This window comes from Pelodiscus sinensis, chromosome 9 (genome assembly GCF_052426305.1).
Source record: "Pelodiscus sinensis isolate ZL-2025 chromosome 9, ASM5242630v1, whole genome shotgun sequence".
Classification (NCBI taxonomy): Eukaryota; Metazoa; Chordata; order Testudines; family Trionychidae; genus Pelodiscus; species Pelodiscus sinensis.
In genome coordinates, this window is record NC_143060.1 from 61,046,687 (window position 1) to 61,057,261 (window position 10,575).

The following is a 10,575-nucleotide window of genomic DNA, read 5'->3' on the forward strand; positions in this document are numbered from 1 at the left end:
TGAGAGACGTATTCCTTATCCCGGGGTTGAGGAAGGGCCAACTGACAGACAGACCCAAGGGCACAGCCTCCCTGCAACCAGACGGCAGAAGTCTCAGCTCCTAGGCACCCACTCCCATTACGAGGCCGGCCCGGCCCCACAGCAGCGAACAGCTCTCAGGAACAGTCATTGCTGCAGGCAGAAAATCACTTGGCATCGCTATTTTGTGCCTGCCATCGCAATCCCGCGCAGGGAGAGCCGAGCGCTGCTTTCGGATGGGTGCCTGCCCTGGAGGAAGAGACAAGTACTGTGGACTGATCTTGTCTGGCACCAGGCGCTTCAGCTTCCCGGGCCTTCAGATGCAGGACTCAAGTATGTGTGTGTCTGCTTTGGTCTCCCCTCCCGACCTGAATGGTTTGGATTAGCAGTACCTGCAGCCTGGGCATCTCCTGGCGGACAGAAGATGCAGTGTCTATTTGCATGTATCTAGTACATTCCAGCAGAGAATCTTAAAGGGTTTTGTGAAGGCAGGTGAGTATTATCACCCCCATTTTAGGGATGGGGAAACTGAGGCACGGAGCGATTACGTGCATGACCGTGGGCAAGTCAGTGACAACATTGAGGAGGGACTCAGGTGTCCTGACTGGCAGTCCTGGGCCTAACCTCTACGTCATGCTGCCTCGCCTCAGACCAGACAGGCTGGTCTCTGAAAGCCACTGAGTCACTATTGACTCAGAACTGCTGAGGTCAGAAAGTGAGCAGCCCGGATGAGGTTGTGGGGGATGTTTAAGACCCACCCCACCAGCTCAGGTCCCAGGCTCAGGCTCCTGCCAGTATCAGCACAAGACAAGGGCTCCACCGCTCCCAGATCCGCAGGCAGCATGGAGGGACTGGCGGGGATTTTCAGCAGGCTTGGCTCAGCCCCCAGGAGCCTGGTCGGCAGGGCGCATTATGACTTTCGTGGGCCCTAGGCACTTTTGCCTTCGTGGGCCCCTCCCACCATAAAAGAAAATATTAAAAATTATTTTTGATATAACTTTAAATACTTCAACATTTTTCTTTTTTTTCCTGTTTTAGGCAAAATGTAATAGATTTTCGTGGGCCTTAAAAGTTTCATTTTTTTCTGATGTGAGAAAAAAATTAGAACATTTTCTTCGACCCTAAAAGTTCAGTTTTTTCTTCTGATTTTAAAAGAAATTAAAACATTTTTGTGGGCCCCTAAAAATATCGTGGGCCCTAGGCACTGTGCCTACTGGATAAGTTGGCCCTGCTGGGCGGGGCTGGTGACGTTACGAGATTTCAGTTACATTAGGGGTGTAAAAAGTCATTGAAAAATGTAACCGTGTAGCTGCTAAAAACCTACAGCGGGGGTCTGGGCCCGCTACAGACAGGGGCTTCTCCAGGGCAGGCGGGGAGCTGCTCCAGCTCCTCCTGGTTAACCAGAACCGGTAAGTCTCACCCGTTGAAAATGACGCTTACCAGCTAACTGGTTAACCAGTTACATCCCTCAGTTACATCCTGCCTTCAGGAGCGAGATCCTCGCTTGTGGCATCGGCACCTCTTCTCCCAGAATCAGGGAGGGGCAGGAAAACGAGGAGTCGGGAGAAGAGCAAGAGAAGATATTCCCAGAGAGGGGTTTGCAGCAGAGGCTCGGAGAGCGCGTTCATTCCAGCTGCACTGACGTTCCCTAGGGACCAAGGCCCTGCAAAGGCATCCCAAAGTGGCTGTGCACACAGCGCCTGGCTGGGAAGGTCAGAGCCCCAGATACGATTAGGTCAACTCCAGTTTACAGAGCTGAGTCCCTCACTACAAAACACATTTCAATGACTATTTCTGTGTCACTCCAGGCATTGGACTCACTGGGCCGAGCTCTGGGTAGGGAAAAAAAATCAGGTTCCTTTAAGGAGTCCTAAGATGTGCAAACAAAAACAGCCATCCAAAATTACAAGTCACTTTTGAAAACGTTGGCCTAAGTGACATTCCCAAGGTCACACAGCAAGTCAGTGGCGGAGTCAGGAATAGAACCTGAGTCCAAGGAATCACCCTCTACCTAGGCCACTGCAGGCTGATGTCCTACTGTCACACAGCTGTGTGTGGTTGTGGCATGGCACTGCTGTGCCACTCAACACCTGTCTGCAGAGTAACGTTGTGCTACACCGAGTACCCAGGCAGGACACTGCACATGTACTTTGATCAGCCTACCTGGCACACTAAGCAGCGGTGAAGCGGTTAAAGTTGTTGTACGTGTCCGGATGGGTGACAACTGGACGTGATGCATTTCAACATGTTAGCCAGGGAATCTTCCAGGAGCAAAAAAGAAGCAGAAACTTCTTTTTCATCTCTACCTGCAGCAACAGCTGTTTTGCTGTTAGAGCTTTTCTACAGGAAGGGAAACAAAAAGGAGCAAGTCAAGACGTAAATGTCAACTAATACGGTTACGCTCTCACCACCGGCTAGATGCTCTTATACCAGTATAAGGACGTTTTTTGTGGTTTGCTTAACCTTCTTCCCAAGCAACATAAACTAACCGAGAACAGACCTTCTATCCGAATCAGAATGTTTGCCTGGTGAGTGGGGGATTCATATGAGTACAAGTATATTGGTGCACTGGAAAAAGACAAGCCCTTAGAGCTCCAATGACTCGCCCAGAAATAGGCATCTTAAAAAACAAAACAAAACAAAAGCCAGGCTGGGGCGGGGGGAGGAGGGAGGGAGGTTGTCTCTTCTGCAGAAGCCACAGGAGCCTGGAGGCTAATATCCCAGCTTGTCTCAGCGAGAACACTCGAAGTGTCCACTCGTGCCAGATTGTGCAGCCGGGTGCTAAGGGAAGATCAGGGCATGCACGGCTGAGATGCCCAAACCAATTCGTTGTGCTCCAGCTGACCCTGCTGTGCTCGGTGCCCTACAAAGGCAGCAAGAGGCAGCCCCTGACCCTAAGAGTCCACAGTCCAACTAGACCAGACCCCAAGTGAGCAGAAAGGGAAGGTTATTATCTGCATGGCAGTGGGGAAACTGAGGCAGCGATGAAGTGATTAGCTCGCTGTGTCACCCTGTTACAGAGCCAGGCCAGATCTCCGGGGTCCCAGTTCAGTACCTTAGACCACAAGACCATCCTTCCTGCCCTGGAGCACTGTGGGTAACGGTGGCAGTCAGACAACACCTGGGTCTCCTAATGTACCACACCAGCTAACCCAGGGCTCCACACAGACGACCCCCGCAGCAGCCCCCCATAACTTCCTTTGAGGGTTGAGAGTCATCATCCTTGCCAGGCAGGGACGGGATAATCAGAGGAACCCCTCGCCCCACATGCTATTCAGTTCCCGGCTTTCATACTCACCAAGCCTTCCCGAGCCGTCCGCTGCTTCTGCCTGGGACCCCGGCGCTTCCCCCCAACGCAGAGCTGGGGGCTCTCTCCTCCCCAGCCTCCATCCAGGTGCCAGGTTATGCCCCGGGACAGGAGCGTCGGCCAGCCGGCTGCCAGCAGTGCCGGCTGCGCTCTCTCTCGCAGAGGCTGGATCCCGCAGGCCCCGGCTGCAGGGTAGGGCTAGTCCGCTCCCTCCGGCCCGCCGTTAGTCATTTCTCTGGCCTGTGCAGCTGAGGGGGATCGTGGCCAGGGAGCCGGGAAAAGCGCGCCCCTCCTACCCAGGCTGTCGTCAGTTCCTAGTGGCGCCGTCAATCCACCACAGCCGCGGGCAGGGCCCAGAACTGCCCTCCGGAGAGGCACACCCCGAACGCGAGGGAGCAGCTGAGAGCGCGTCGGGGGAAGTCACCGCCCGATCCTGGCTGGGGAGAGGAGGCAGCGCTGGGATCACAGCCGGACCTGAGCCAATGGGGGAGGGAAAAAAATCAGCCAGGGAATCGCAGCAGGACCCCAGCAGGGATGGGGGGGGAGGAGTCTGCACAGGGGGACCCCAGCTAGAGAGGGCCAAGAAGGGGGAATCTGCAGGGCCAGCCGGGCTCCCAGCAGGACCCCAACGAGGCCCCACTCTGCCACGACTCCCCCGAGCTAGACATGGAGTTTTCTCCAGCTAGAGCCAGGGAAACAAAACCCAGGCCCAAGCCTTTGCCAGCGGCACCCCGGTTCCCTGTCTGGGCGACTCCTCAGCAGCTGGGGCGCCCCCACAGCCCTCCCCGCTTCCTCCAGTGCCCCAGCTGTGCAAGCGGAGGGAGCCGGCCCGCGCATACCAGGGCAGCCAAGCAAAAAAAAAAAAAAAAAAAAAGAAAAGCCAGGCTAACCACAGGAACCGCTGGCTATAAAAGGCACGTTTGGAGGGGCCCACGAGTCTCCATGGCGACCCATTTGCTGGGCCAGAGGGGAGGGGTGGGAATGGGAGCGACAAAAGCACCCCATTGGCTGCGCAGCCCCAGCCAGCTGAGGTGGGAGGGTGGAATTCTACACCCCGGGGGGAGCGACCCAGCCCGACTTGGAGGGAAGTCGGGAGAGAGGCGGGAAGGAGGAAGGGGGAGCGGAGGGGTGGCCGCGGGCTGCCTTTGGCTGCTGGTCAGGAACGTCCCTTGTTTAGTCTCCATTTTTGGAAGCAGCCGAGTAGAATTGAGCCCGTCAGCCTGCGTGCGGGATGAGCAGCCTTAGGAGAGCCACATCACCCACCTGGCGAGCGCAGGGAGTTATGGGAGCGTTACCAAGGAGGAGGGGGACAGCTCTGACCACCTCTTGCTTTGTCAGTCCCTACACTGGAGCCTCAGCCCCCTGGGACAGTCACTCCCCGACTTTCTCCAAACCAGGGACCAGACGCAAGCCTGGAGCAGCCACGTGCTGCTGAGCAGGACTGAAATTCACCCTCCACCTTGGCTCCAGCTAGCCCGGAGCCTGGCCATGCCCATAGCGAGGGCGGGATGACAGGCCTGCTAGCTACACATTCATGCCTGCGTGCCCTGGAAAGACAGGCTGGGTTGGGAAGCCCGGTCTCGTAGAGAAGGCAGTGGGCTGGGTTCGGTTCCTGAGTCTAGACACCACGTGTGATTCGGGCACATCTCTGAAGCCACAAATGTCAAAAGTGTCTCATGATTTTGGATACCCCAATTTCAGACGCCCTGAAAGGAGCCTGATTTTCAGTCAGTGCTGAGCACCCACCTATAAAAGCCGGGCCCCTGCAAGGCACCCAAAATGTGAGAATCATAAACCATTAAGCAGTTGAGTCTGAATCTCTGTCTCAGCCTCCTGCCTGTGAATTGGGGATATCACCCCATCTCGGGTCTGTCTGGTCTCAGGGTTCTTCAGGGCAGGGACTGTCTTGGGAAGGTGGGGCTCACAGCTCGGTCTGGGCTTCTTGTGGCTATTTGCGAAAAGAAAGAAATAGTCCTTCAGGAGCCAATGCACTGCTGGCCTCTCAGCGCCCTATTTCTCAGGGGGGTCACAAACACGCAACCCCCGATTTCCTGGCACAATCTCAGGGTGCCTGCATGGTCCCCTGCTGTAAAAAACTGACCACAAAATCCCTTGTGAGAACTGAAAAGCTGTCAAGGGCTGGCAGATGGCGACTCTCAGCAAGGAAACGGTTCCCGCTTTGAGACAGGCTCCTTCGTTAGCTGGACTTTGTGGGTCTGCGCTGGGCAGTGGACGCCCACGTCCTCCAATAAACAAGCCCCCCAGCAGCTCACTCCTCCACGTCTCCAGGACGGAGCATCGAGGCTCCATATGTGCATGGGACCATCGTACCGTAGGTGACGAAGGGAGAATTTTCTGGAGTACGTTTATGCCAATACGTGCCTCAGTTTCCCTCTGTGCTTTGCATTGCTACCCAGCGGGGGCAAAAGGGGTCTGCTCTTGGGGCAGTGCAGGAGAGGTGAGTTGCGTGTGCGTTGCTTAGCAAGCGGCTGTGCTTAAACCTCTCTTTCAGAGGCAGCAGCGCAGGGCGACAGGCAGCTGGTCTACGAGGAGAGCTGGTTTTTAAACTGGCTCCCCTTGCGGACCAGCTCCTGCCTGGTACCCCACGCTGCTGGCTCTGATACAGTGGCTGCCGGCCCCACTCCCGGGGACTATAGTCGATGAACCAGTACAATTTCATGAGCTTACTCAACTACTCAATTAAACGATATTTAACATCCCTACCCCAAACCCACCGTTTCTAAGACTACTAACATCAGGGCTTTGTTTGGAGCTTTGGGGGTCGTGTTTTCAAGCTCTCTGCAATCGGGAGGGCTAGAAGCGTATTTGTATTAAAAATGAGGAAAGCGGAGATTGGCGTGTGATCACGGGACTCCAGGTGCTGCAGCTTTAAGGGAAACGCTAAGTCTCCTAGGAGCTGGCAATGCCTGGCTAAGCCAAAGCATGGGGAGTTTGGGGGCATCTTGGGCTCAGAAACTGGGTGTCTGGTTTTACATTGCCTGAGTTTTCTGTGATAATGAGCCAAGAGATGAGGAGGAAGGACTGTCCTTCCATCACAACACACACTGCTCTGCAGGGAACAGCACGCTGGGCTTCGAGCCAATGCCGCATCTGCAAACCGGGCAAGAAGAAAGGTTATGGGCCTTTCTCCAAGCATACCAGCTGGCCCGACAGAATGAGGCCAGCATGCAAGCATGCCCCTCTTGCAGCAGCCTGTGTCAGAACGGAGCAGAGTTCAAGAAAGAATCAGCCTTGCTCTGCTCATTCATTTAAAGGACTTACTGAGGGGGAGGAAGCTGGAAGTATTGACACTGACAGGATGGAAGCTGTTTTCTAAGATCCTCTCCCCCTCCCCGGAGCTCCCCGAACGCAGCGTGTGGGGGGGCTATGAACGCAGGCGCTCCTAGTCGTGTTGGCACAAAGGACGTGTGTATACAGAGGGTCGGTGACAGCTGTTTTCCCCCTCCAGGACTTGCGGCCTGGGATTGTGTTCAGAGATGTGGGTGCTCTGCCTACGGAGAAGTCACACTTGGGCTGACAGACCTGAGTCCCGCCTTGAGCGCCTCAGGCAGATAAGTGCGACCCTTTAGTAAAACAGCTTTGGATTTACTCTCATCTCTCCTCCCGAGCAACCCCCGGAGCGAGGTTCCAGCGGAGCAGGGGGGGAAAGCTGGGATGCAGGTCACACACTCACCAGAACACGCCGGGGTAGAACCACCATCATGCACAACAGAGCACCAAAAGCAACTTACAAGCAGCACCCAAAACACTTCGCTGCTCCCTACTCCTGGAAAGGGAATTTGCAGGAACAAGGCAACCCCCGATCAGGACAACAGCGTCCAACAACCAAAAACCAGCGGCTAACAGTAACAGCACGGAAAGGCACCTATCACCAGGGGACTGCAATTCAGCTTCCCATTTCCTGTGAGAGACCCCGCCATCCAGATGTGCCTGGCTGACTCGTACCAAGGTTTAGCTGACGCTCCTCCCCCTCCAAAAGGGCCCCAGGCCAGGAAATGCCTGGCCAGCTGGCTCACCAGGCAGCACAGCCCTGCCTTCCTGAGGCAGGCAGCTGTTTTCCCAGAGCCCAGGAGTCTGAGGCCGTGGCGGAGAACAAGCGCAGAGGGGCAAAGCCGGCACTCACATCCACGCAGGATGGGTGGCCCCCAGCAAGCCTCCGCAGTGTTACCTTTGCAGGCAGCTGCAGGGGCGTGTCACACGCTCTTCCCAGTGCACATCACACCAGCCAGGCTCTTTGGCTTGAGGCACCTCCCCTCTGCAGCATGTGGCACTTGGCTCCTGAGAACAGAGGCAGCAGAGGGAACAGCCGCTGCAGGCCTGGCCCAGGCCCAGACGGTTTCTAAATGCTGATGGGTTTCAATGCTCATTCTTACCTGACAGCTCCGGCCGCTGTCCCAGTCCAGACCACTTCCCGCCTTCCTGACGGTGCTCGGGATGAATGGGGGAGGCGGGGTGGGGGGACTGTGCATGAAATGGAAGGCGCCCAGGTCCTGCCTGTCTTCCCAGCTGCAGTCTCGGCAGGGCAGCCGCTCTCAGGCAGCTGGCTTAAGCCGCAGCTTTTGATATTCGTGATTGGTTTCATAATCCCGATGGAAATGGCCAGGATTACGGGATGGTTTTAATCCCCCCCTGCCCCACACAGGGCTGTCGCCGCCATCAGCAGGAACCGCAGAAATCAGTTTTTTCTTCTTAAAAAGCCTCAGGCGGTTGGGTCCTTCAGAGCCAGCCAAGGGGCCAGCTCCAAGCCAGGCATGGCATAGTTCCATTTCCGCCACTCGCCCCCACTGGCCTGTCCCGCGACGCTGGAGAAGAGGCAGGGGGATTCCTTGGCGGAGTTTGCCATTGCTCTGTTCCGGACCGAGAACGCGCTATAGGGGCCAAGGGGGATTATTACTGTGCTCCGCTCCTCGCGACAGTCTCAGGCAGCATCGGCTGGACACTTGCACGTTAGGAGTCTTTTCTCCTTAGCACGGACTATCGTCGCAACCATCTTCCACCGCCACAAGGCCGCTGGCGTCTGAAGCACTGGATGGTCCAAAGCTGCAGTGAGCGCACTTGGGTTAAACCAGTGTATCCAGTCTGTGCTCTGGCTTCTGTGCTATAACCGGTAGGAATGGAGAAAAAGACCTGGGTTTCAGACCCTGGTCCCTGGGTGCTTGTGCGGCCGCTCAGGACAGATTCGAACGCCGCCCTGCTGATTAGCAGCTACAGCTAGGTTTTGTATTTCTATTGGTGGTGCACATTCGCACATCCCTCCGTGCACATAAAAATTCATTCCACACATGGATGGGAAAAATCTGCACATGGATAGAAAAGAGTAGAGGGAACATTGGTTTCAGAAGGGTCTATGATTAGCAGAGTGGCTAGAGGTCACGAGGAGAAGAATAGTGAGAGCATGGGGGGGGGGAGCAGAGGGAGCAGACTGAAGACAGCTGCTTCAGCAGTGTTACTGAGCATGCTCACTACAAGCCAACCAGCAAATTGGAGGGTGGGGTCAGCCCCATCCACTCCCTCATCACCTCTTCCAAGGAGCTACTAAGGCACTTGAAAACTCTATTTTTTTGGCAGATAACTTAGCAATTAGCTGACAGGAGCAGTGTGTATAAACTAAGAAAGGCAAATATGAGACTCGCTCAGCTCTAACACTAATATTCAGACTAAGGATGTTAAATTGCAGTTAATTGACTAGTCAAGTCAACTAGTCAATAGGCACCTCCACGTTCCTCCTTTGCAATGTACAAGAGCCCAGTACATTTCAAAGGAGGAATGCAGGACTCCGCCTGCAGCCCAGGGCCATTGGGAAGTCCCGCTGACTCTGGGCTGCACCAGGGAGGGGGACAGCTTTGAAATGTACAAGTCCCCAGCAGGGGCTCTTGTGCATTTCAAAGTCACAGTGCCCCCATGGAGTCCAGGGTCAGTGGGGGACTCCCCAGCTGATCCCAGGTTCCATGCGGAATTTCCCCAGAACCCGGGGTCAGCTGGAGACTCCCCAGCTGATCCTGGTGTTTTAAGGGGCAGTGCCTGGAGCCCAGAGTCAGCTGGAGACTCCCTGGCTAACCCTGGGTTCTGGGAAAATGCCAAGAGTCCCCAGCTGACTCCGGGCTCCATGGTGCTACCCCTTGAAACACCACTTCTGCATTTCAATGGGGCAGTGCGCACAGCTGATCCTGGTCTCAGCTGTGGGCCACTGCCCCCCTTTGAAATGCCAAGGCGGCGCTTTAAAGGGGCAGCGCTGCACAGCTGATCTGGGCATCAGCTGTGTGGTGTTACCCCCTTTGAAACGCCTTGAGGTTTCAAAGGGGCAGCACCGCACAGCTGATCCCCAGCTTAACTGTGTGGCACTGCCACTTTGAAGTACCCCTTCTTCTCCCCCGCCGCCTTTGCTGCCTCTTTCTGATAGAGGCAGCAAGGGTGGTGGTGGTGGCGGGGGGGAGGGGAGTGTTGACTAGCCAGCTGACTATCTGATAAGCATTTGTTTATCGGATAGTCGACTAGCCCTTAACATCCTTAATTCTGACATCTTGTGGCATGTCACTTAAGGGACACTGGTTAGCCTTAAACTTTTAATATATCTTCTTACTTCATTACTAACTCTGTGGAGAAAGAGAGAGAGACAGACATTGTCCGGACTCTTGGTTCTATTTCACCTATGGGCAGGGAGTGAGGTCTAGTGGGTTATAGCAGGGGGCAGACACATTTGGGTCCTATATATCAACATCAGAACGGCCATACTGGATCAGCCCAATGGTCCATCCAGCCCAATATCTTGTGTTCTAACAGTGGTCAATGCCAGATGCTTCAGAAGCATGAATAGAAGAGGCCATCGTCAAATGATCCATCCCATCGCCCATTCCCAACTTCTGGCAAACAGAGGTTAGGGACACATCCCTGCCCATCTTAGCTAATACCTACTGATGGACCTATTGTCCTCGAACTCATTTCACTCTTATTGAACGCTTTCATAGTTTGAGCCTTTTGCCATCCCCTGGCAATGAGTTCCACAGGTTGACTGTGAAGAAACCATTTCTTTTGTTTGTTTTCAATCTGATGCCTATAAATGTAATTAGGTGGATTTCTTGTGTTTGGTTAGTGAAGGAGTAAATATTTCTTTATTCAATTTTTCCACACCATTCATGATTTTCTAGAGCTGTAACACATCTCCCCACACTTCAGTTATTTCTTTTCCAAGCTGAAACGTCCCAGTCTTTTTAATTTCTCCTTGTAGGAAG

At 54.6% G+C, this 10,575-nt stretch overlaps 1 protein-coding gene across 4 annotated transcripts in view; it reads right to left on the reverse strand.

Moving 5' to 3' along the window:
- Window positions 1-8,079, reverse strand: part of KIAA1614 (KIAA1614 ortholog) — a 33,036-nt gene extending 24,957 nt beyond the window's left edge. For 2 of the 4 annotated variants that reach the window (XM_075936811.2, XM_075936812.2), the window contains exons 1-2: window positions 3,317-4,181; window positions 2,182-2,358 (exon numbers count right to left, since the gene is read on the reverse strand). The gene's annotated coding sequence lies outside the window, so the exon portion shown is untranslated. Of the gene's footprint in view, window positions 1-2,181; window positions 2,359-3,316; window positions 4,182-7,514; window positions 7,625-7,719 lie in introns of those variants that run through there. The other 2 variants (XM_075936809.2, XM_075936808.2) reach the window with 2 other exon arrangements.
- Between the last annotated feature and the right edge of the window lie 2,496 nt (window positions 8,080-10,575).